At 39.3% G+C, this 26,678-nt stretch overlaps 1 long non-coding RNA gene across 1 annotated transcript in view; it reads left to right on the forward strand.

The window, feature by feature from the left end:
• Window positions 1-1,314: 1,314 nt before the first annotated feature.
• The window catches only part of LOC131574127 (uncharacterized), a 260,595-nt gene continuing 235,231 nt past the window's right edge, over window positions 1,315-26,678 (forward strand). The window contains exon 1 of the long non-coding RNA XR_009276385.1: window positions 1,315-1,378. This is a non-coding gene — a long non-coding RNA (uncharacterized LOC131574127). The remainder of the gene's footprint in view (window positions 1,379-26,678) is intronic.

Genomic DNA, 26,678 nt, shown 5'->3' on the forward strand with positions numbered 1-26,678 from the left:
CTGTTCACCAATTCATGGTCAAGGAATCTTGTTGCCAATAAAAGTTCCCATTAAAAGTACCCTACTTCAGACAGCACATGGAACCAGAGGAAATAAAATTTTCACCATGAGCGTGACCAAACACTGGCACAGATTGCTCAGGAAGGTTGTTGAGTCTCCATCTTCGCAGATAATCTAAAGTCATCTGGACAAGTTCCTTGGCATCCAGCCCTGGGTGGCCTTGCTTGAGCAGAGAAGATTGGCCAAGATAACCCCAAGAGGTCCCTTCCTACCTCAGCAATTCTGTGATTCTGTGGTTCTGTAACATTGAAAAAAGAAAAAAAGGCTTTTAAATTTGCTTCTGTTTCACTTCTAACTGAAATTTAGAAATGTGTGGGAGTGTGTGTGGAAGTGGAATGTCAGCATCATTGTTTTCTGGGTTTTCGAAAGGAAGGCAGAGAATTTTCTTGGCCATGTGTAGCGAGATTTGGTTTTCACATTATGAAGGAAAATACTTAAATTCTGATTGGCATGGCCAGCATAAAGGCAACAGGGTGGATTGGTAGGCCAGGAGTGATTCAGGCCTCTGCAGAGCAGAAGCACACGGGCCGGTGAGCTGAGTCCCTCTGGAGAGGTCACTGAGTCCAGCAGGAGCAGAGGTCCCTGCCACACCCAGTCCTGTGTTTCAGTTGTTAGCTGAGTCCCAATCAAAGCATCTCATTAAACCTAGACAGCATGCAGACCGGAAAATGTATCTATTCGAAGAGAAATTTGGCTAAAATTGGAAGGGTCATGGGAAGGATCTTGTAAACATATATAAATACCCAGAGTCTTTGAGTAGTCAAGGGACTGTATTTTTACCTTTTCAGACATTAACTTTAGCAGCAAACTATACTCTGTGCATTACTTGGACAAAGATTTGATCCTACAGATGGATTTACTTTCTACTGATGTAAGCAACCAGTGAAAATGTCTCTTCTTGTGATGAACTCTCAATATGTATTTTGATAGAAATCCATAATTCTTACTTGTTGAGGAATTTCAAGTTATCCAGAATCCTGTACCTCCTGGTTCTGTTTATTAGACTTACTCCCTTACATGTATCCAGCATGGAAAATGGACATTTCCAAGTATGCAGCAGTATTACACGCAAGCATTAAAAATTAGGAGAAAATATCTTCCGTTCCATATAACTCCAAAGAATTCTACCTAATATTAAACACTTAAAATTGAACTCACTAGACCATAGACTTCAGAACTATATATGATGGCCTACTACTAAATCTGACCTCTGTATTCACAAAATACAGGGAGAAGACTTCCCTGTGAATTCAGGGAGAGGATTGCTTTTGGGATGACTGAAAGTTCAGATTCAATGCCATGTACAAGATACAGTGAGGTGAGTTCTGCATATATTTCTTTTATTGTTTGTGTGTTCTGAGTGAGAGGATTGTGGCTTGCACTGCCATTTTCCTATTGGAGCAGGAGGTAGTGAGAAATGTGCATTTCATTATCTGTCACTGAACAAGCTACCAATCTGATGGTTCGCCTTTACAGAGGTGAACAGGTTTTACATTTTGTCTCTTTTTCTGGGTTGTACTGACTTTGCTATGAAGAGATACCTTCAGCTGCATGACAAATAAATTTCAGTTCTTTAATATTGCAGCAGAAGTGAAAACTGTTATTGAGGAAGTGATTTCTGCATTAAAACTCTTATCTATTATGCTGTGCTAATTATATTACAAGGTCTTGAATGGTAGTCTTGCTTTTTTTTTTGTCTTCCATTGATAAGTAATCTTTGTGCTAAAAGCCCTATCACAATACCATGTTTCTTCAGTGACAGCATGCTGACATCAAGCGTCAGCAATGCAAACAATTAATATGAGACCGGGCAACTAAGCCTTAGGATATATAAAGAAGCACTTTGTGAGTCAGTACATGAAGCCTTTCCACAGGCTGAATACAGTTACCCTGTGAAACAGTCTAGGTATGAAGGGAACACATCCTGTGAGTCTGATTTAATATCACACCATTATTGTGAGCAGATGTTAGATTGCACCTTACCCATCTAAATGCAGTGAGTGGAATGGAAAGTTGCACTGTTACAGACCTTAAAGAAGGCAGGTGTGACGTGATGAACCAGTGAGAGCTGTGTCAAGAACCCAAGTATGGAAAAACATTTACTTGCAGAGGAGAGGAAGCATATTTTTTGACAGATTTACCCCAAAAATGTAAAAGGAGTTTAACTTAGAACAAGCTGATCAGCTGCAGTATGATGGTTCCATGTTATGAAGATGTAAACACATCTTCATGTTATTGAGATGTGTGGAAGTTACCTCAGTTTCCCTGACTGCTTTAAGTGAGGAAAGAATGATGTAGGGTGTATATATTTGTCTCTCTAGTGAGAGATATTTATTTCCAGTGAGAGATATGAGCAAATGAACTGAAGGGATATAAGAACTGAGGAGAACTCAAGGTCAGATGTTAACTATTATGAGAATTTTATATAGCACCAGAGCAAAGAGCCCTTGCTAGGCTGGTGACCAAATCCCAGCTGGTTTGATGTCAGTTCCAAGCATCTCAGAGACAGCTGTCCTCATATCTGCTGTGAGTCTTCTCCAGCTCAGAGATTATTTTGGCTTTGAAAACCAAACAGTTGAGGTGTATATTCCATCTGGTCAGGCAGGCTTCTTGATCACAAAATCATATGATTATCAGTAACCTGGGTTGGTAAAAATGGTCTGTTTCAGTTAGTTCTTCATTTAGGATGTGTCTTGATGTGTCTTGCATTCTTGTACTCAACTTTCTTTTACAAGATCAGGGTGGGGGCTAAAAGGAAGGAAGAAGAGATGGCTCTAGAAACTGTCTGAGGATTCCAGGAAACTGACAGGCTGGACTTGTTAATGCTTGTGCAATGATTTTTTACTCAGGCTTTCAAATGAAAAAAAATGAGATATTAGAAAGATGATAGTCTTTTATCTGCTGAGGAAGATGGATTGGTATGACTTAAGATGTCATGTATATGAATGGGTGCTATAAAGGGATCATTCTGATGACATGCTGTAAAAGACAACTGTCAGGAATAAATTATTCTTCTCTTCTGATAATATTGATGATAATGCACTCAAATTCCCCATGACACATTTCCTCATGTTAAGTTAAAAGCTTTTCCTAAAATGTCTAATGGGCGCAAAGGTCTTTGTTGTGCATTTCCAACTCTGTGCAAAACATCAGGTAGTGGCTTACATAAGAGCAATTTTGCCTGCAATTAGTATGTTTGCATACAAGTACACAGGCTTTGATTAAGCAAAGGAAAGTACTTAAGCACGTTCAGCAGTGGAGCAAGGAAACTGAAATATGAAGTAAGAAAGCCTGACTTCAGGAGTAATGGGACTGATAATAAGAGCGGTTCTGAGCAGCTGAGCAGGTCAGGGCTCCATCAGGGATGGAGATAAGTTGGATAAGCCACCCCCAGGGATACCTGTGCAGAAGTCACATCCTGCCTGTGCAGCCTGAGACCAGCACCACACTCTTCTTGTTTGAGGAGCAGCACTGGGAGCAGAAGGAACGAAAGACAAAAAAATGAAAAACAAAAGGCCAAACCCAGGGACCTGCCTGCAGGTATTGACCACCAGCTGTCTTAAGAGATGAGGGCCCTCAGGCTGCAGGAAGCTGCCCACCACTGCACTGCTGCCAACCCCTCCTCCCTGAACTGCCCATGACTCACAGGCAAAGCTGTGGGCACCAGTTTGCTGGAGAAGTCAACAAACCTGCATGATTGAACATTCTTGGGGAAAGGACACAATAGGGGCACTGTGGCCATGGTTGACCCATAATGGGACATTGCTGAGGAACTGGGGTTCATGGGCAACCCACATTGGGAAAGGAAACTAAGGAACATGGCAGGAAACCTTAACCATCAAGGGTTAGAATGAGTTGCACTGCTTCAGCCTCCCATGCAACCGTGCCTCACTGGAGGAATTTTGATGCACTGGGATTATAAAAAGGCAAAAGTAAGAGTACTTGAGAGCAGGAAGAGGGAGGACAGAAATTTAGGTAGGTTTTTGCAGTGATTCCTGTTTGGTTTTTTTTCTCCTCACTGTGAACTAGAGATTGTGTATTTGCATTGGTTGGCAGTAAATTAAGTCAAGTAAATTTCTCTAACTTGATGCAGTTGTAACTTTGACAGACTGGTACAAGAAGTGATGGGCTAAATTATAGTAAAGGAAATGTACCTTGAGCATTTGGAGTTTTCTAATGGTAAAGGAGGCTGATCACAGGCTGGATTGCTGAGGGAGGCTGCAGAGTCACTGGAGGATTTAAGAGCAGATTAAATGAACTTCTGTCAAGAACAATTTGGAAGAAGTTGATCCTGCCTTTGGGACGAAAGGCGAATTAGATGACCCTCTTGAGGTGCTGCTGAGCCCTGTTGCATTTGATTTCTATGACATGGACATAGTCTTGTGTTCCCCTGGGAGAAAAGAGGATACTGAGCTTAATTATAGAAAGGCAGTTTCAGTCAGCAGGAAGGGTTTCCTGAGGAGAGATGGGTTGAGACAGAAGGCTGAGGATGTTAAGGAGGTGAAGAGTGCAATTAAGTGAGATTATATAATGCTGTATTTGTAACTAAGTGACAAAAATGTGAATCCTTTTTCATTTAACCTAGTACTGACCACATGCCTCAGAATAGTCTTCCTTAATTCAAAGTATATTAAAAAATTGGATCCTCAAGTGCTCTTTAGGTCACTTTGTGGACAGGGAAATGCTGGCCTAGATGGTGCTTACAAATTAGGGAGCCACCAAGGATGCACTCACAGGCTCCTCAGGCTGCAGCTGCTTTAGCCAAAATGATTACTGACTCCAGCTTCAGTTTGACTCTGCACACTCCATCTCAAGCACCTTGCAGCACTCCTGTCAAGGACAAGCACAATTTCATCCTTCTGCCTACCCCATTAATGCAGATAGCTCTTCTGAGGTTAAGGCCATGTTGACTTTGAACTGCAGCCTGTAATGAACACCTGGATGGAGCTCTGCTTTATTTGCAGGTGACTGAGGTACTATTATTAATTATTAAGCCATTTCTTGTGATATTTAATTATTTCTCCCCATTTTTTGATGAGCAAGCAGTACCATTATTGCCTGTAACCAAATAACCATCCCCATTTATCATACTAATTGTGGCTTAATGAGGAAGAACCTGGGACTGGGGGAGTTGTCTACCCTAAACAACTTTGGAATGTAGCTTCCTGTGGTAATGAGCATAGGCTGTAGTAATTAGGTATGCTAGGTGCTATATTTATCATGAAACTTAAGTGCAATAAAAATTCATCATTTGGTAGTAGGCTTACAAAACACAATGAATTGTCTTAGTAAACATGGAAGTATGTAAAGAGAGTATGAATAGATATAAGATTATTTCCTCTTGTATGGTTTTTTCCACAAAAGGAATAATTCCTTTTCACTCTAGTGTAGATGGAACTGGAAGAAAATCACAGCAAAGATGCTGTTCTGATCTGCATATAGCTTTAGGAGGAAGACTGGGTTTTGCTTACTTATGCTGCCCTCCTGGATCCCTCCCTGACCCAGCAATATTTCACTGGATGCCCTTCTGTAGAGCCCCTGGATATGCTACAAACCAACTGTCTATCTGCAGACAGTTACCTTACATATAAACAGATTATACCTTTTTCTCCTATTTTTATGTTTTACCATGAAATTAATTCACAAAGGTTTTAACACAATAATGTCTGTACAACAGGGAAACAAACTCTGTCTGAATATTCTGGAGACAATATCTTTAATTTAATGCAATGGATAATTTACTCAATGTTTTGTAGAGTAAGAAAATATACATGCAACTACAAGTTGTTTTTGTAGTCCTCCAATGAACCAATTACATCTGCAATCAGAAACAGTGAGAAGTTGTTTTTTTTCTCTATGCTATGTAATTTCCACAATAGTTCTTAAGATTATGCTGTATTAACTATTCAGTATTAATCAATATTGACAGGAGTATTTATTGGAAGAATAAAATGTAGTTTTTCAAGCTGTTTTTATAGTACTTGATTGCGTGGAAGATGCAAAGGGAACACTTTGTGAGAAAAACATCCACACTACTCAGAACAAGCACTGATGATGATAATTGCAGGTTCAAATCTGGGTTAATTATATAGGAACTAGTCTGTACACATCTGCAAGTTCATTAGGTTCAGTGTTAAGGTATTGGGAAGAAAAAGAATGAAACATCTCTGTCTAGCATGAAAGCTCTAAGGATGATATTGAGGAATGTAAGCTAGGACTAGTTTCCTGTTAGTCCTCTTTTATAATGGTGCCTTTACTGAACTTCAGAAGATTTTCATCATCTCTTTCATTTGCAGATGCAGTCACCCACAAGGTAGAATAACTAACTAGAATCTTGCCTATCCCTCCTGGTCTTGACTGCAGATTTACAGTTACCTTCTTGCCATGCCGCTGTTGATTTTGGCATGGGACTGATCCAAAACACCCCTACAAGCTCTTGAACCACTCCACCTTGGTTTTGGATGCAGAGGTTATATGTGATGTAAACCAGGACGTCATTCCTGGGAATGCTGCTCTCCTGAGTGCCAGCTGACCAGGAGGAGAAGGGCCTCTTTTATTATATGCACACCTATCTGCAGTGTGTCAGGTTGTTATTCCATTGTAGCTCTGTTCTGGCCTTCACGCTATTCTTTTTCCTTGTAACAGTTGAAGTACAGCATCATTGTAAAGGATAACAGAAAAAAATGTGTCAAGACTGATTCTTGTGAAAAGGTGACATCAGTATCTGTACAGGACATGTTTGACCTTGCTTTGTTCAGCTCAGGATTTCATGGCTGATGAGACAAGCAGAGGACTCCCCTGGGTGCTCATGTAGGTTGCCATGCAAAATTCCTTTGGAGCCTTGAACTGGGTAAAAAGCGGTGTGTTAGTCAGCCTTTTTCTATTTCCAGCAGAGACAATAGCTCTTATTTTGGGATACAAAGGCCATTTAGGTGATCTGGAAATCAAATGAAGCCTGTTTGTTTCCAGGGAACACTGAGAGGAGCACTGATCAGATGGCAGAATTAGGTTCTTAGCAGTACAGGGAGACATTTTTTTGTCTTCAGTTCTTTCTCATTAAACTCATCCCCCAGTGTTCTTTTTCACAGCTTTAGCCTCACTGCTCTGTTTTGATGGTGGGTAGCATGTAGGTGAAGCCACATGCTGACAATGGTAAAGGTCCTGTTGTGTGCATGGCACATGTGAAGTTTTGAAACACCACTGTGTTTGTGAGGACGTGAAGAGAATCACAGAATCATAGAATGCCTTGGGTTGTAAGGGTGTTATCTGATTCCAACCATGGTGCCATGGACAGGGAGAGCTTTTTCTAGACCAAGTTGCTCACAGCTCCATCCAACCTGGCCTTGAACACCTCCAGAGATGGGTCATCCACATCTTCTTTGGACAACCTGTGCCAGTGTTTCACCACTCTCACAGTAAAGAATTTCTTCCTAATATCCAATCTAAACCTGTCTTTCAGTTTAAAGCCATTCCCCCTTGTCCTGTGACTACATGCCCTTGCAAAAAGTCCTTCTTTGTCTTTCTTGTAGGCTCCCTTCAGGTACTGGAAGGCTGCAACAAAGTCGCACCAAAGCCTTCTCCCCAGGTTGACCAATCCCAATTCTCTCAGCCCTTCCTCACTGCAGAGATTCTCAATCCCTCCAGTCATCTTGGTGGTCCTTCTCTGGACTCAAGAAGGAGTTCTCTTTCTCTTGTGTTGTCACAGCAGTCTGGTCATTATTTGGTAGGAACTGGGATCAGCTCCTCAGCTCAGAATGCTTATTTTTTACCATATGGCTGTGGGAGTGACTCAAAACTCATGGGACACGAGGAACATGTTTGTGCTCCTAGACCTTGGAAGAAGTGGGGTGATCAGTAATAAGTCACCTGACAGAATCCATACTGGCATTTAAGTATTTTGGGCATAGATAGTTATTTTCTTGCTACCTTGAGGTCTGGCAGATGTAGTACTCTGCTTTAATCTGTAGAAAGGTCTGATAATATTCTGGATATTGTAGCTGTGTGGTTCTATCCTTTTCAAGGCAGCACTCAGATGAAGGCATGTGATACCTGTGCTGCATAGGCTGCTGGTTTCTACTCTGGAACACCTCAGACTTAGCCACATCCTTCTGGCAAAATAGGCTATGTGTTTCTGTTTGTACATTGAAAGCTATGGTTAGCTCTCTGTCTGTGCATGTATTACTTTGACATGAATTATAGAAAAGATATGATTTTAGGTCACAGGGATGTAATGTCTGTGTACTATCATTCAGTTTTAGACTTTAGATTTGGACCATTATCTCTATATTTTTTGTTTGGAGTATTTTGAAACCTTCATCTAAAAGTTATGTTAGCATTCTCAGGTGTTAGTTATTACTCTCTCTCAGTTTGGAGAGATAGTTATCAGTCCAGCTCCTTATAATGGTGTCCTATAACAGCACACTGAGAGCCCTAGTTTCTATTGATTCAGTAAAGATACTCTGGTCATTTATTTGCTTACTTCTTACTAGACTTTCGGTTCCTTTGACCTTTGCTGGTGGATATCATATTTTATAGGGTGTCCACTCACCTCATGTCCTGCTCATACTGTAAAATACATGTCTTTCATTAGTGCTGATGTGAACTCCATCACTTGATCACTGATGTGAACTCCAGTTCTTGGCTGGGTTCCATAATCCCAAGATTAGAGAAGGCACATTTAATACATTTACTCTTCAGTGTGATTTTTATTCTCATAGGAGTAAGTATGTGCTCATTGTCATCCTTGGAAAGTTTTTAGACAAGTGTTACATTCCTCTGTGAGGGTGAAATATGGAGCTGTATCGTGCTGGTGGAAAGGACTAACAGAGCAATCAGAAAGGCTTCAGGCTGGCAGCACAGCAAAGGCTTCTGTTTCCCAGAGGATGCCCTGCCTTGCTGTGTACTTCAGCCCTGGCTGGGAGGTCAGCAGCTGTGATTCAATCACAGGATTTCCCAGGGGACTGCCCACTCCTCTTTGTTACCAACCTCTCTCCTCCTGTGCTACTTGCTCTCTCCTCTTGGGTTTGGCCTCTTGGGTTTGGGCTTCTTCATTGCATTTTTGTTGGTTTTGTTTGTTGTGTGTTTTCTCTTTTTAGAGATACTCACTACTCTTCAAGTATTTTCAAGAAAAGTACAATGTTCACTGATTCAAATTTTGGGAGTTGGGTTCCACTGGAAAAATTTGAAATATGTTGTCTTTTGTTTCTCTTACAAGAGCAGAAGTGTTGTACTGTTGTTTCATTCCTTCACCTAGTCAGCAAATACACAAATTCAAATGTCAGCACCCAGAGGGAAGAGCAAGTGCCTGGAAATGTGGTGGTGTATGTGAGCAGCATTGTTGGTGAGCAGCCGCTGCTCCCACTGAACACTGCAATCTTGCAATGCAGCCAGGAGCGCTAAAAGAACTGTCTTGTCTAAGGAGTTCTCCAAACCACTTCAGTTCAGCATCTCTGGGAGTGTTACAGAAGATATGGGGGACACAGTAAAAACTAATGTTCTGTCTGTATGTTTGTAAATTAACAGGCTGTGCTAGGTAGCTTTAAATTGGCCAGCCTTTTATCAGTTCTCAACAAATCATGAAAAGAATGATAATAATCAATGTAAGCCATAATCCCTTCATTCTGATGAGCATTATTCAACATGGTTGTATAATAAACAGTTCATTTATTTCTTTGGTATCAGTTTTAATTAAATTACAAATCTGTGAGATAAAGGCAACACTGTCGTCACAGACTCCAGTAAAACAACTGACTTTTGGCAGAGAAACATTTTGATTAGAAAAATAATTACTGCCAAGTAAAATCAGTATAGCATATATTAAATGAATTAAAATGTGATAATTAAGATGTTTTAATGAGCAAGTTCGGATGGTCTGTTTGAAATGGCTACGCTTGTCCTTAGCAAGCCCACACCCTTCTCTAAAAATATTGTCTTTTAAAAAAAATGTTACCAGTGTTGAACAAAATAGTTGCTGATGAAATTGCTGATGAAGAGAACAAGAGGTTATTGAAGTGTAAAGTAAAGGCAGAAGAGTCTTTTAGAAGTATCAGGGTTATCATGGGAGAAGATGGGCTTTCCAGAATGCCATGTGAACCACAGCCAGAGAGCAGGGCAGCCAGCAGTGAAAAGCCCTTGCTTGCCTGGGCTGTCTGGGCAATGTGGGGCGATGGCTCGGGGCCCCAGGAGGTGCAGTGACTGCCAGCCTGAACAGAGCTCTCCTTACAGGGTGGTGCCAGAAATGACAAGGGAGGTCCTAGCAAATGTCAGTGGGCTGCATATTGAGTGAAAATAGAGGCATGAAAATATAGCCATGAAAATACAGCCATGTTTTGGCATTAATGAGAGTCGTGCTGGGGTACTCAGTGCAATTGTGTTGTCTGCATACTTACATGCGAGTACATTGGCTAGCTGGGAAGAGTTCAGAAGGCAAATACAAGGCTATTTTCTGACACTTCATCATAGTCTTTCTTGCAAGATTAAAAATAAATCCAATTCACTGCAGAGGATATTTAGAAGTAGACATAGTCCTGTGTAGCAAGAAGATGTCTCACAGCAGAAGTCTGATGAATTTAGGAGTGAGCTGCTTTTGGCTGGGGTAGAGTTAGTTTTATTCACAGTGGCTGGTAAGGGGCTGTGTACTGGATCTGTGCTGAACACAGGGTTGATAATACAAAGATGTTTTTGTTACTGATGAGTAACTGATGGGCTTACACAAAGCCAAGGCCTTTTCTGCTTTTCCTACTGCCGCACTGGCGGCGGGGGCTGGGAGTGCATGGGAAGTTGGTGGGAGACAGAGCTGGGACAGGTGATCCCAACTGACCAAAGGCATATTCCAGACCATGTGTCATCTTCTTCAGTATAAGGGGAAGGAGAAGAAGGGGGAATGTTTGGAGCGATGGTGTTTGTCTTCCCAAGTCACAGCTATGTGCAATGAAGCCCTGCCCTCCCAGAAATGGCTGAACACCTGCCCAACCGTGGGAAGCAGTGAGTTAATTCCTGGTTTTGATTTGCTTGTGCATGGCTTTTGATTTCCCTATTAAACTGTCTTTATCTCAACCCATGAGTTTTCTCACTCTCAGCCTTCCAGCTGTCTGCCCAAACCTGCTGGTGTGGGAGTGAGCCAGTGGCTGCATGGGGCTTGGCTGTTGGCTGGGGTTAAACCATGACAAGTAGATACACTGGAAATGGACAACTGGCACCTGAAGCTTGGGAATTGCAGACTGAAGTGCAAGCTTCTAGCAGTGAGGACCAGAGAAACAAGTTATTGGTTCTTTAAAAAACATGCATTTTCATAGTAAAGACTTTAGAACTCCAGCTTTAATTATTAAATCCTACAACAGTTTTTGTCCTAATATTATTTGGTTTTTCTTCCCTAAGTTTGTATGAGGAAAGCCTAAAATTCCTATTTTCCTGCCCATTACCTTGAAATGATGCAAAAAATCATGCACTCTTCTTGATTAGTGATAAATTTACATGCTTTTAAAAAAAAACCAATAAATTAGTCAGGCATCTTGTACTAGCACATAACTTAATCTGTCCAACAACAGAATTAATTTAAAGCTAATACAGTTATATAATTTATTTTTCTCTGTTGATTACAAATCTAAACTTTTCTCATTTGTTTTCAATGTAGTGACTGCAGAGAAAATTGTAATAATTTTGTTTACCAAAGTGATTTAATTGCCATGGTTTTCACTGTAAATGTAATTGACATCACCTTTCTATTTTCAAACCATTCAGATGCACTAAAAATTTCCCATTAGTTCCTTTCCATTCTGCCCTGGTATTCCAACAAGGTGGTGGGGGTATTATTTTAAAAGTAAATAATGGAGAAAAGCTCATGTATGTGCAACAGCTTCTCCTTTTACTGATTAAAGGTGTATGTACATTCAGCATGTTGGCACTTTTTTACTGTATGAGCAGGATAGGAAGCAATTCCATGAAGGACTCGTTGGCTGCTGTTGCTGCTGGTGGGAATGGTACTGAACTTGTGTAATTTACAGCTTGGGAGAAGAGGGTCTCACATTCAAGTATGTGGTGATTCACACCCAAATGAGAACAGATTTCTCAGGGAAGAGAGTGATACCCTCTTCCATTATTTCATGGCAGTTTTGCAGTATTTTTTACCATCTTTAAAACATTTCTGGCACAAAGCTTATCTGCCAGAAATTTTGAATCCCTGACCCTGTTGTTTATCTCTCAGATTTACAGCAAGTTTTCTGTGATTAGTATTCTCAGCCTCTGCCTGCTAATACAACATCCAGAGTTCAACAAGCTCCAGCTTTGGTATTTTTTATAAAACTGTGGGACTCTGCAATAGACTTGTCCCCTCTGTCTTACCGCAAATATTTATCCCAATTCTCTTCATAAAAATTCTGAGTCATCTTTAGTTCTGTGCTTATAAAAATTCTACTGGAAAAACACATTCACACAAACCAACCAAACAAAAATCCTGATCTTCCAAAGGCATTATAGAAAAGATGTTTATTCCTAACTATAAATAAATTATTTTATGTATAACATGCTCATTAAATAAAATTATTAATAATGGTAATTGTGTACTTGAGAGAAAAAACAAATATATAATGTAGCAGTTTTGGAATGATTGTTGTTTGGGCTGGGCTTTGTTGGTGTCTCTGTCATTTATTGGAAGGAAGCAATGTACTTGTGCCATCTCTGGCTTATGCTAATTATCCTGTTTGATTTCGTTTTGGTTGGTTGGTTATTTCTGTTTGATTTTTTTTTTTTTCCCCCAAAAATGATCTAGCTTCTTTTTAGTAACTTGGACTTTTTCTAAATCAGGGATATAACCAGGCATTTTTCTCTTGCCTTCCTTGATTTGCAACACATGGAAGTCTGCAGTGAAAAGTTGTATAGATCCTGCTGATTCACTCTGGCAGATTCTAATAGTTAACTGCATCCTGTCTGCAAGGGTGTGGGATGATCTCAGCAGGATGCAAACAAAACTGAATTAGGTATCACCGAGATTGGATAAAATGACTCTTTGCTTCTGTCTTAAACACCAAAAGAAGTGCAAAAAATATGAAGGTTTCTTAAATTGAACAACACACATTTACAGGACTCTTCATGTTTAAGTTTAAAGAGTAGTTATGAAAGGATATCCTGATCCCATTGAAGACAAGACTACTGCTTCCATCAGCCCAGTGTTTGAGCCTTTTGCTCTGTAGGGGTACAAATGCAGTGATATACATATTCTGGTACTGATCACCAGAGAGAACATTATCTGCTAACTCAGTGACTGGGAATATCAGGGCTGTTGGCTGCAACTGCCATGGAATTATTCAAGACTATCTAAAGAAAATAGATCAGAACATCAGATCTCTGTCTTCTTTGCCATTGGAGCTGGTGGTGGAGCTTTTAAATATTTATTAATCTTAATAGACACAAAAGTCTGCAGATGAACTAGGTATTGGCCCAGATACCAGATCACTGCAAAGCAGCCCTTGCACAGCTCCTTGGCATCATAGTTCTGTGCTGCACTGGCCTGAATTTTTAAATCTGATGTTTGCAGTTCAGCACCGAGGCTCTTCCACACTGCCAATCTATTAAAAATGTAATGGTAAGAAAGCAAAATTTCCTGTGACTTCTTGTGAATTCTGGGGCTTCAATCACTTTACATTTATGATCATGAACTCTGATGATGGAGTGCTTGGCTTATTGATCAGCATGAAAGGAAAAAGATATATGCCCCTCAAAATATCCTTTCCATGCACTGAGTTTAAAATTCAGTGTGTTGTTGCCCAGTGATGATTTCATCTTTATTGCAGGGAAACTAAGTGAAGTTGTCTTATTCAGTTTAGCTATGGCCATTTTTTCCCAGGTGGGTCATGAAAACAAGTCTACAGTAGCAGCCTTTTGAAAATATTCTCTCTTTTCCCTATCCCAGAACGTTACAGAGGATTTACTGGATAGTTTTATTTGCTTCAGAAAATACCTGCTGCACTTAAGTCATAAGACACTGAAGAAATACTGCAGTAGAGTTCTTTTTATATCACCAACAATGTAACTGCATTGTCAATTAGTCCTGAAACAGTGCTGAGGAGTTTATGGGAGGGTTGTGAATCGTGCTGGAATCACTGTTTTGGGATTAATTTCTCTTTTAAATCCCAACAGGGAAAGATTTTCATACACTGAAAATGGATTAAAATGTGTTGTGCTCTTTTGTGGTACAAAGAGAGAAGAATTAATTTCCAAAGGGGTTACTGCTGATTTTCTAGAGAATGTCCGTGCAAGTGTTGCAAGTATATGATATGAAGCTACATAGCCAACAGTGGATTTTGGAATAGCTTTGATCCTTTAACTGTATCCCTGGGACTGGAGATTAGGGTTTACTAGATGATAGCTCCTGTTATTTGAAATAGCCTAAATTTTTGTAATAGTTCAGAATGTATTTTCTTCCCAGCATGGATCAGAAATGCATTGCCAGAAACTCAGTGGCTAGCACATTTGGGAGTGTTTGGAGAGATCTGTGTTCCAGCCCTTATTCTGAATCATGTCCCTGTGCAACGTGCTACTGTGAAATCTTTTGCTCTCTTCCTTTAGGTTCACAAGTAAAGAATGTATTATTTGAGGAGAAAACACTTCACTGAACATGATGTTTTCCTGTCAGAGGTGGAGCTTTCTAAGAAGTTGCTGTTTTTTCCGTAGATGAAATCCCAGAAATTTAAGGCTGTGCAAGTCATTTTCATAGAGCCTCATTATTTGCTCTGTCCCTTGAAACCCTGTCTCCTCAATTCATGTGAATATGTACAGAAGGGCAATCTCATTCAGAAGCACAATTCTGTAATAAAGGCATGTGTGGGAGGACGCGGATCATTTTCACTGATCCTTTTGTCTCTCTTTATCTTGTTTTCACCCTTTCTTTTGCTATAGCAACGGTCCTGAGTGTTGATGCCACAACATGTTGAAGAGATGATCTGGACATTAACTTGAGCTTAATCTGTCCTTATTTTCTGTAGAAAATGGATTGGCACCTGTAAATACTTTTGTAACCTACTCCCTGTATATCTCTCCTTATATATATACTCCCTCATCATAATATATCCTTCTCTTATCTTACCCATAGGTGGCATATTTATCATAACATTTTCACCTATGTGCAGCCAGGTCTCTGTTTTCAGATGTCTCTCAGTAATATTTCAGGTGTAAAATGTCCCTTCAGATCGGAATACATCACACCTGGATGAGGGAAAGTGCTGCTGCATCTTTCATAAGAATCTATCAGCGATTCTTTTCTGGGATAGTCCACCAAGCAGTGGACTCTGCTGTTTCAATCTATCTTTTTTCTTCAATGCTAATCTTTGTTTCTTTACTAAACAGCCTGTCTTTCCCAAATAAATTGCAACATATCTAAATTTCCATCATGGATAATGGCTCTGATGTGGTCTATGTCACTGAAAACTGGTGGAGTGAAATATTGTCCTCCCCCCATGATAGATTTGGCTCTATCATAAAGTTTGCATTATATCAGGTCATCTAGGAGCTACTGCAGTAATCCTTCATTCTTATTCAGCTGTCCACTAGTAGCCTCTTATGTTTCATCAAGTGAAACATTGAAATAACAAGGTGTGCATATTTACAGCCTCATTGTTGATTAAGTATAGTAGCTAGCTTGTGAAGTAGATGTTGGGAAATAGAATCTTAAATCAGAGCTCATTTTCCCCCTTCAGCTTGGATGACAAAGGAAATGAGATATTCCTAGAAGTGTTGTCCACAACAAGATGTAATAAGGAACAGAAGGTACAGCTATTTGACTATATTAATTCTTTTCCAGAATTACACATTTTTAAACTGGTAACTGCAGCAGCTTCTCAACTTCATTACTTTAAGAAAGTATCTTAAAAAAAAAAGCATTTTTTTTGGTTGATTTAATTTTTGTACAGATCCTTTACTTGTAGTGACACATAGCAAAACCACTTACCAGTCTATGAAATTGCAATTTACCATTCCCCAAAACAAGCAAATAAGAAAAATCAACAGAAAACCCCTCAGAGCCTCTGCTACCAGTACAGATAGAATGTAGTGTAAAAGGAGATTTTGCAATGTAGCAGTCATTAGACTGCACAAGACATCAGCCTCTTTCATTTGGAGGTATATCTGTGTCATTCACAAATGTCCTTTTGCCTATTTTTCTGTGTTCTTTAGCCAAAAGACCAGATGAATGGAAGCTGCAGATGCAATGAATCCTTTGACAAACACTTCAGTTTACAGCTACAGAATGGCAACATCGAAGTTCCCCATGACCCAGAGGCTGGTCTGAACTGTGCCCTTCTGATATTAGGGTGTGTGGTAACTGTAGGGAGGCTTGTCTAGTGACTACCTCCCAGAGTGAGGATTTGGAGTGAATTGCCCAACACATTCCCTTTTCTCTGGGAAGCTGGTGGGATGATGGCCCCAGGACACTCCTCAAAGGGATTGTCAGACCATCTCTTCCTCCCTTTTCAAGAAGGTGTGCAGTTCCACCTTTTTTTTTTGTTGCTTGCTGACATTAATTTTACATCTCCTGACTCTCTGATGAAAATGAAGGTTTCCCAAAGGTGTTCTTTTTTTTATGTCTGAAGGCTATTTGCACCTAGCTGAGAAAAATGCCTGACCATGGAAAGCCATTTCCCAGCAAAGATCTGACCACCCTGCAGTCTCAGGCCTCAGTAGAGCATTAGCTGTCCTTGTTTGTTCTATTTCAAGTTACCATTTTTGTCACTGCTTTTTACTATCATGATGCTCATGGTAATCCTAGGCCTAAGGCAGGAGTGGGTGGCTTTTCATTTTTCATCTCTGAAGAAAAGCTCAGCATCTTTGGTGGGTGGTTCTACACCCCCCTCCAAGGGTCTCTCTTGGTTTAGGTCTCACCTACCTCAGATGACAGTTTTCTCTCTCTGCATCTCCTCAAGAGATTTTGAGGGAAGGTGTCTAATGTGGCTTTACTTTTCATTTTCTTTGTTTGTGACCTGATATAAGAAATGATCTCCTCATTACAAGAAAATAGGAAATCCTGATTTAATCTGTTTGTCACATGTTATTCATTTAATTGTTGGGTGATTGCTGTGTGACAACAGAGTAGGAGTAATATGGCCACACATTGCTGTTTCAGGGTGTGTTTTTTTATGGACTCCCACAAACAGGTCACCAGTCATTTTCTCCAGCCCTCCTTCCTGCTCAAAACCTGCCCTGCCCCAAAACGTGTAGCATGGCCATGCACTGCAGGACTAAAAGTGCTTGCTTCAGTTCACAGAGCTAGTAATTACTATCACTAGTAATAAACAGGAATCCTCTTGAGTTGAGTAAACTTTTGTTTACTCTCCAGGAAACTTCATTTAATATTCTTGTTCAATAAAAAATAAACGTGAGAAGTGCTTGAGCCCCTTTTTGAGAGTGCAGTTTAAAGTATCTGTTACCCTGGCCTGCCTAACCTTTCACTACAATTGAAACATTTCTACTCTCTTACTGCTTTAGAAACTTGATATCATGTTATAAATATAGAGGATGTAACTCCTCTTGATGTGTCATGAATAGTTTTCAAGGCCAGGCTTTTCTGTTGTTGGAAAGTTTTTTCTGATCAAAATATTCTCCTTATTTCACGTTGAAGCTCATGAACCCGAAGACTCAAAAGGCTGGGTTTAAGTTTTTATTTCTTAGACCTGATTAAGAATTATAACAAATGCAAATGAAATTTATGCTATAAAACATCACTTAAATTGCTCTAAATCCTCATTTAATTACTGCTGTGCTACAGGTACATACTTTTCTCTGTAAGTTAAACCAAACAGATTAGAAGTTTTGCTTTCTGAAATCAGTTACTTATGTGTAATATCTGTTTTTTAATGGAAGTATAATTAGATTATTATCCCCAGTAATGAATCAGAGAAACCAGGGAGAGTTCTGTCGTGGTCGTTCTCATGTTCAGTCACGTTGTGTAAATATTTCATAGAAAAGGAGTGGCCTAGAAGGTTGTAGGAGAAACATCTTGTGAATCATAAATTCTTAAAGGTATGGCATGCAAAGACCAAAAAGAGCTTAGTGCAATCTGAAGGGACAAAAGAAGGTGAGAGGTTTGCATCAATCAGCACTGGACATTGAATTACAAGTAAATGCAAAGGGACCAAAGTGAACGCTTACATCAGCAAAAAGTGACAAAATATTAAGTGAGGCTGAAAATGAAGCAATATTCAATTTGTTTTGGAGTCATGAACTAAGCACAGAATCTTCTTTCTCACAAGTATGACCTGAAAGATGGTGTTTCTTGTCCTCTCTATCCAAATAGTAATATGTTTATCCTGAGCTCCTTGTAGGTTTGCTTTTTTAAAAAGTATTATCTCTAATAGCAATTGCTGTCCCCCTTTGTTTTCAGTATATACTCTGAGACTGAGTCATGTCAATGTATGTGGGCCTTGACTTCTCTTACCTTTAGCAGAATAGTCCTGTTCAACCAAGATCAGACAAAAACTGTTTAAGGAAGAGCAGAAAAAGCATAGAGGAGAAAGAAGAAACACCTCTGTGCTAAGAGGATTTTTAAATGGGATCTGAAGAATCTGCTGACATAGGGATGGAGGTTGTGGTCTCAGTAGGGAGGACGAAATGACTGTGCAGTATTGAGGTTCCTGATGTTTATTGTCTCATTTGGATAAGTCATAAGCTCATTCACAGTGTATAGGGCAAAATCTGAGAGGAAATAAAGGCCTATCAAGAGCCCAAAATGTGACACTCAGTTAATAAAATCGTATCTTGTTTAGGAATGACTCCTCTAATTGTTTTCTGTCTCGTCACGGTGAAAAAATCTCTTGCTTTTTCTTCATTTTAACAAGAGTTAGTATATATATAGACTTTCTATTAAAATTCACTAACTGTGCTATTGCCATTCCTTTTATCTTCTTAGCCAGGTTAATAAGATTCTGTGTATACTGCAGAACAATAACACTCTTGTCTGGTCAAAAACACATTTTACATCTTCTGGGAGGAAGTAATCCTTACGTAAATATGCTGGTTGCACTGTTCTGTCATTGGGAATTTTCTTGTGTACTGAAGAAGAAAGGTTCCTAGCTGATTGTTTAGAATTAATTAAAGCTCCCAGAATTTATTTTTTGTGCTACATCAGTGTAAGAATACTGATACACTGTAACTGCAGCGCTCCCAATTCAAATTCCGTGGCAAAAGTACACTGTAAATAAGAATAATAGAACAAAGATAACTTATGTTGGTAAAAGAATTGTCATACATTGGAATATATAACTATATTCCAGGTATTTCTACTGCCACAGTATTGGTCAGGTGATGCACCTTTTCACAGCCTGGCATACAAAGCAATGGCAGTTGTAGGTCACAAAAGACATATTACTTATAGTTCTAGTATAGTTCATAAAAAAAATACATAATAAAGAACTTTCTGGAGCTCAGCTCTCATTAATCTCATTATCCAAATGTGGGATAGTGACACTTTCAAAGTCTTCTGTGCAAAGAGATGCAGTAAAGAGGAACCAAAGAAGCAGTGAGAGCTTCCAGTAACCCCTGTTTCAGCTTGAAATCTTCATGCTAGGAGGATCCTTTATGACCTTTGGAGCCACTAAGGCAGAAAATGTCAACTTATAACTCCTTCATGCAGGACTAGAGGAGCAGTTTGATGGTGCTCATAAACATCTGCTGGACATGTGAACTGTAATTAACAGTTCCAGCCATGGGCATTAATAGTCATGTTCCCATGCACAGGACATTTGTCTGCTGACCTTGTGTGCCCCACTACAAAGAGGCCTTGTCCAAGAGGAGGGCTTGTGGCCCCTCCTTGCTCCATATTTGCATGCTTTGGTCCATCTTAGAAGTGGTTGTAACCTGATTCATGTGATCAGAATGACTTGTTCCCTGTGCATATTTAGATAAACAACACTTGGGCTAGTAGGAATAACTGCAACTAAGGAGAAAAACATCTTATATGGAGGTAGGACATTGCTTGGATGCCGAGTCTGAAGAAATGAACTTGACTTGTGCTTCTAACACAGATTCTTGTGATCACCTTAGATAATGAAACTGTGCCTCTATTCTCATCTGCTAATGGGAATAAACCTTACCTTGTCCTCCTGCTCTTTTTTCTAATCAGATGACAAGCTCTGGGGACAAGACTGTTACTTAAAATAATAAGTCTGCTCAAAATCCAGTTTGTAGGTGGAGCCACTAAGCCTTGGGGGTCACAGTCACAAAGGGATTTACAAGCCTTTGCCCACTTATTTCTGTGGGAAGTACATCTGTGGGTATTTGTTGTAGACAATAGAGATACGGAGTAAATATCAGAAAAAAACTTGCTATTATTAACTATTAAAAAGATTATGTTGGAAAGGAAAAAAAGGACAGCAGAAAGATGGCAAAAAAAACCAACTGAAAAAACAGTTTAAAATAAATCAAAACCAAATGAAATATGTAAAATTTAAAGTTTTATATGTTAAAAATCAAACAGACTAGGGAGTAACTTGCAGAGCAGGCAATGCTTAAACTGCATTGAAGGTTACGAAGCTAGTAGAACTGTTCCATTAATTTCTTTCCTTCTTTGTTTTGTGATGAAGAACGCAACATCTGTGTTATTCTAGGATAAGAAGATCCAGACCATGGAATATAAGAGTAGCATTAGTATGAGGAGGCTTTTTGCTGCTGCTGCTCTAGTTTTGGGGTGAAACTTAAGTCCAGATCTTAATCACGTGCAGTGATTAAGAACTTGCTAAAAAGTGGATTGATTATATAAAAAATCTCAAGCTTTAAGGTGCAGAAGATACTAGAAGATGGAGTAATTTTCTTTTAAAGGTCTCTGTCATTGATGTGACTGAAGCAGCAAATCCACTCTGATAAAGCAAAATTCTTCATAGCCAGAAAGGATTGAACTAAACTTTCCCCTCTGTACAGGGAAGCAGGGAAGAGCAGATATAATGGCAATACATTGCCAAACTGCTGCTCTCGTGTCCTGCTGAGCTGGAGGAATGACTCAAATCTATGACAGTACCAAACTGTCATGTCTTGCTTCCACTCCAGCTCTCACTTGCCTCTAAATGAATATTCTGGAGGAGGAAACAGAGGCACAGAGTCCCAGGGCATGGCCCTTTTCTCCCCCACAGGTCAAACTCAGTCCATGACCAGAGAGGAAGGAAGGAAACTCTTCCATGCCTGTGGGTATAGACTCTGGTGAGTATAGACTAACATGTGAAGCCTTCTGAATGAGAGGACAATCATGCTACTGCTTGTGGGGTTTGGTCCTTAGTGCTCTGGGGAGGACAGGGAGACCAGTGAAGTCAGCTGCTGCAGGAGTTTGTGTGTGATACAATGACAGAGAATTGAAACTAGAAACCTCAGGAGAGACGTACAGTTATTTTGCTGTCAGCCAAGATTCTACAAATTGATTTCTGGCTCTGTTTGTTTGATTCTCTCTAGCTGGATATTAGTTGTTTTTACTTACTGCCACTGACCTCACCTTTTTGTTAACAGGTAGGAATTTAAAAGGGTGTCCCGATGGTGAGAAGACATAAATTTATTTAATTTATTTAATAATTTATTTAATTTAATATTTTTTCTTGTGGGGAACTAAGAATACAAATCTTCCTGTCTTCCATGAGAATTTTTATTTCTATTTGAATCCTAAAAGCCCCTTCTCCTCCCATCTCTGCAAGGTTAGAGCTGAATTTCTGTTTCAATAAAGCTGCCAAACCAGGTGTTCAAAACCTGTGTAAAACCACACAAAGAAACTGCTATACTGTAGTAATACTGGGGAAAAAAGTGCCATTCTCTCATTTCATTTAACACTGTGAATCAGCAAAGAGGGAATTAAAGGTATTCTGATTGCTATTTGATTTTGTATCTCCCAAGAAAATTAATTAAATTAGTGTTTTGTTTAATAATACTTAATGAAAAAAACCCCAAACCCAAGGGATTTTTTGGATTGTTTAACTATCTGGGTCTGGAAATCCTAGTGAATCACCTCTGAAGTCAAAAGGAGGTGTTGCAGTAGACTTTATGCAGAATGGAAGAAAGGCAGTTCTTCGTTTTCTTGGGTGATAATTCAGCATTGAAAGATTGCTTCATGCTAAAAGTGCAAGTAGTAGATTTGCCACTGTAATCTTTTCAGTATCTCCATCCCTTTCTATGATGACTGTACTTACCTATTTAAGTCTCTTTCTGAGCTGTCTGGTAATTATTACTGTATTGTACTGCTGTAGTTCAGTGAAACTGACTGGATGCACAGGGTCCCTTGCTTAGTTATGTTCATGCAACACATCATGGCTATGGAAGTCTGACACTGCTGAACAATCTTTATTTCAAAATGCATAGTAGAAAATGTCACATTTGCAGATAAAGAGTGAACATATATTCCTATCTATGCAGGCAGAACCGATTTTCTCCTTCCCCACAAATATCACAATTCCTTGGGAAACAGTCTTTTATTGATGGATCCAAAAATAGCCTCCTTAAACCTTTCAGTCAGAATTAAATCTTTCAGTCAGAATGGTCTGATGTCAGATCTACAAAAGTTATGTTGCCTAAATTATAAGCTTGATTTACTTTTTGGATGTATGAATTCAAATGTGTTCTTTGCAAATCCTAGCAATTTTGGTGTAATCAGAAGAGATTACGTGCAATTTCATTGTCACTAAAAAGAAAATCCACAAGGCTGCAAAGCACAGGCAAGACAGCATTCTGTTCTGTAGGAATAATAGCCCACTCTCTGAAACAGATGTAAGATTTCTGTGATATATGGGGCTGTCCAGTGGTGCCTCAGGTAACATCAGTTTTATGCATGCCGTTTGTAACCAAGGTTCCAAATCTTCCTTGCTCTGTTTCTTTCTGTTTGTGATTTTTCCTCCATTAACTAATCCCTTTCTGGTTATGTTTTTGACTTTGCTGGGAATCCAGTCAAGGAATGGGTTCAGATCCTGTCCTTCTGGGAGTTTCTATCAAAAAATAAGTACAGCAGTGATGAAGTATGATTAAATATTAAAATACTTTATTTTAATGATGCACTTTTATAAGCTTGTTTAGCAGTTACTGCATTTTGCAGTAATTCCTAGATTTTTTTCTATCTCAGTGTAACAGAGCCCCAAGTGCCAAATGAGGGTGAGAGCAGACTTTTCACACAAAATTTTGTTGCAACCTATAAAAGGCAGGTTTGGGTCTCCTGATTCACTTAAGAATTCAGCATTATTTTCTTGCACATGAATCTTTGTACAGTGATTGTTCACCTTTTTATGTGTGTGTAATGGTATGTGCAAATATGACTGATAGGAATGATGGTAATAAATATTCCAAGGGGATGATGCTGGAGGTTTTTGCGCTTGAGTGGAAGTATTTCTTTGGTGTTGAAAGGATGGAGAGATCTGTTTTCATTGTGATCCTCTCTCAGTGCAAATCAGCTACCATTTAAAGACAGAATTACTTCACATTACCCACAGCTCAGGCTTCCCAGTCTCCAGAACTCTTCCCAGAAGAATGTGGTGGGGCAGGTGTTCCTGTTAATGACTTCAGAGCAAATGCTATTGGATTCCTTTAGAGTAGCTATACACTGGATCTGGGATTGTACCTCACTGGATCCCCCAAAGGGTTAATGCCATATCAATACCAGTTCAGTGCTTTACTGCATTTCTGGATGCAAGAACACTTGCAACACTGCAAGCACTTTCAGTGCTGTTTGATCCCCACAAATAAAGCCCGAACTTTCCCGTGTCTGTCCTTAGAAGTATACACTTATATGAAATACTTCAGTGGTAATAAATGTGTGGGAAAGCTGACATTATTGTCCTTGGAAATACAAATTAATCAATTTTCTAAGAGTTTCATACTGTCATATATGTGTATATTTCGCAAGGCTTTTTTTAGCAAATTCCCAAATAGATACCGTGTAAAATCCACTTGATTGTTCTTACTGAAGAAATCATTGTTTGCAATTATTGTAAGTTCCTTACTTTGCTTTAAATGTTTGAAAGATACTATCAACTGAACTCTAACGGTTTTAACTTTATTAAATTTTGTAACAATATGCAAAAGATGGAGTAATTCAAACAATTTCCAATGAGTCTGTAGTTTATGATAAAATCTAAAATAATGTAATTTGAGTTTCACGCATCTTCTGACTGCTGTGAGAAAATTCTTTCCCATATTGGAAAACTTGCTGTCAAGATTGAAGAGGCTGCAGCAAAGAATTGTGTAAGTGCTTAGGACTGTGAGGATATGAGTTATGAAGACAGATTAGACAGACCTAGCTACAGGCTGTAGTATATTAGACAGCATAGATAAATTGAGGCTAAGAGGGCATCTCACAGTGGGATGAAATATACTGAAGGAATGCTATAGATTGATACCTCTCCGTGGTTTAAGACTAGTTGCTTCAAAAATGTGAGGTCACATACCATGAAGTTGACAAGTAGATCTGAAACCTTGTAGACAAGGCATTGAAGTGAAGCATTTGAGTTCACATAAGGGAATACCGTAGCAAACTGTATGTATTAGCAATAAATAGAAATTATTTCAAGAGGAAATTGGATTGAGCAACCTTAGGAAGAGAAATAACATGGTTTCAGGTGAAGAAGAATGCAAGTACTGGGATAAAATAACCAAGATAAAAACAGAACCTCTCCTGAAGAAATAAATTTTTCCCCTACTAATTAAGGTATCTACCTTCTGCCTGTCCTTGCTGACCTTGCACAGTTTCTGCTCATGTTTCAATGAATTTGGATGTCCTTCTGCTGTCAAAGCTTAGGGTTCCCCCAAGGTGTGTAAAGTAACTCCAAAGGATTGTGCGTTGCAAAGGTTTTTGAAGCACTTTTATTTTTAATTTGCTGCTATGTAGTAGTAGCACACACACATATCTTAGGCCCAAATGAAATTGTACCCTTTTGTGTATTTACTAAGGTTAGCTCACATGCCTGGAAGTAGAAGGCTTTGTGTTCCCCATTTGGTGCTTTATAGAATTTCAAATTATAGTTATTTGTAGAAAAGGCTGCTTCTATTGTATCATAGTAGTGATATTTTTCTGTATCTCACTAACTTTGTAGAACAAGCATTGAATTTTAACTGTCCTGACCTCTGTGTGGTTTTAAAAAGTTCATCTTATCAGTTGTACTCATGGTGCAGAAATAAAAACTAGCTGTTTCTTGATAATAATGAGGAATTTTCTTTCCTTGGAGGTATCCAGCCATAGGACTGGCTTATTCTACTTGTTGTGACCTCAGCCTGCATTAACAGGATAAGACATATCTGAAGTGTGGTGTGATAGCATGGGAGCTGGGAGGTGACAGCAAGAGATGCTGATTGGCTCCTCCACCCAGAGTGTGGTGGGTTACAATGCCTTGGCCAGCACCTGGATGCTCACCAGCCACTCTGTCCCTCCCTTGCTCAACAGGACAGTGGTAGGAAATTAGATGAAAAAGCTTCTGGATGGATATAAAGACAGGAAGATTTCTCCAGTTATCATCACAGCCAAAACTGACTTGACTACAGGAAATTAATTTGATTTATCAACGATTACAAGGCTGGTGAGGGGCTGGGAACACAAACCCTGTGAGGAGTGACTGAGGGAGCTGGGGTTGTTCAGCCTGGAGAAAAGGAGACTCAGAGGTGACCTTATTGCTCTCTACAACTCCTGAAAGGTGGCTGTGCTCAGGTGGAGGTCAGTCTTTTTCTCCAGGCAGCAACTGACAGAATGAGAGGACACAGTCTCAAGCTGTGCCAAGGGAAATATAGGTTGGATATTAGGAAAGATTTTTATGGAAAGAATGATAAAGTACTGGAATGGTCTGCCTGGGGAGGTGGTGGAGTCACCATCCCTGGATGTGTTTAAAAAGTACTGGATGTGGCACTTGGTGCCATGGTTTTTCGTTGAGGTATTGGGGCTGATTTGGACTCCATAGTCTTGAAGGTCTCTTCTGATTCTGTGTGTGAAATGAAGTAGATTTGGACAATGAGAAACAAGTACAAAATTAAAACACTTGCCCTCTCCCCAGCCTTATCCAGGCTCAAATTCAGTCCTTCGTTCCTGCTTGGAAGCTGCTGTGCCTGGCATGGGAAAGGCCTGGATGCCCCTCAAAGACATTGCCTCTGACAGTACCTGGGCACCTGCACCACATACCCTGAGATATATTTTATTATATTTCTTTATTTTAAGGAAGCTTAAAAAGTATTTTCAACAATTTAGCTTTTTCTTTTCTGCAGACTATTTGAGGAGACATTCCTTTATTTTCTTTCGAATCAACAATAGTTGAAGTCTTGAAATAAATTAGCCCAAAAGAAAATCTTTTTCTCTGTCAAAACATTTTTTTAAAGTGAAATGATACTTAAAGACTTTTGTTTTGAATACACATTAAAAAAAAGATTGCTATCACTTATTTCATTGGAGAGGTGACCCGAGTTGATATTTTTATTTTTTTAAAATAAATTAGTTGCTTAAGCACTGCCAGATATCTAATTAAGTTTCCAATTATTATGAATATTCTATCCTTTGATGGCTTATATTAGTAAATAGTTCTCACAAGGTCATTGTTTCCACCTGGCATATAAAAACTTTTTCCTGTTTTTTTAAGGAATGGTAGAAGTAATTTTGCATCTTACATTGCCTTTTTGCATTTAGATTTAAAAAAAAAAAA

The sequence above is a fragment of the Poecile atricapillus genome, chromosome 1, assembly GCF_030490865.1.
Source record: "Poecile atricapillus isolate bPoeAtr1 chromosome 1, bPoeAtr1.hap1, whole genome shotgun sequence".
Classification (NCBI taxonomy): Eukaryota; Metazoa; Chordata; class Aves; order Passeriformes; family Paridae; genus Poecile; species Poecile atricapillus.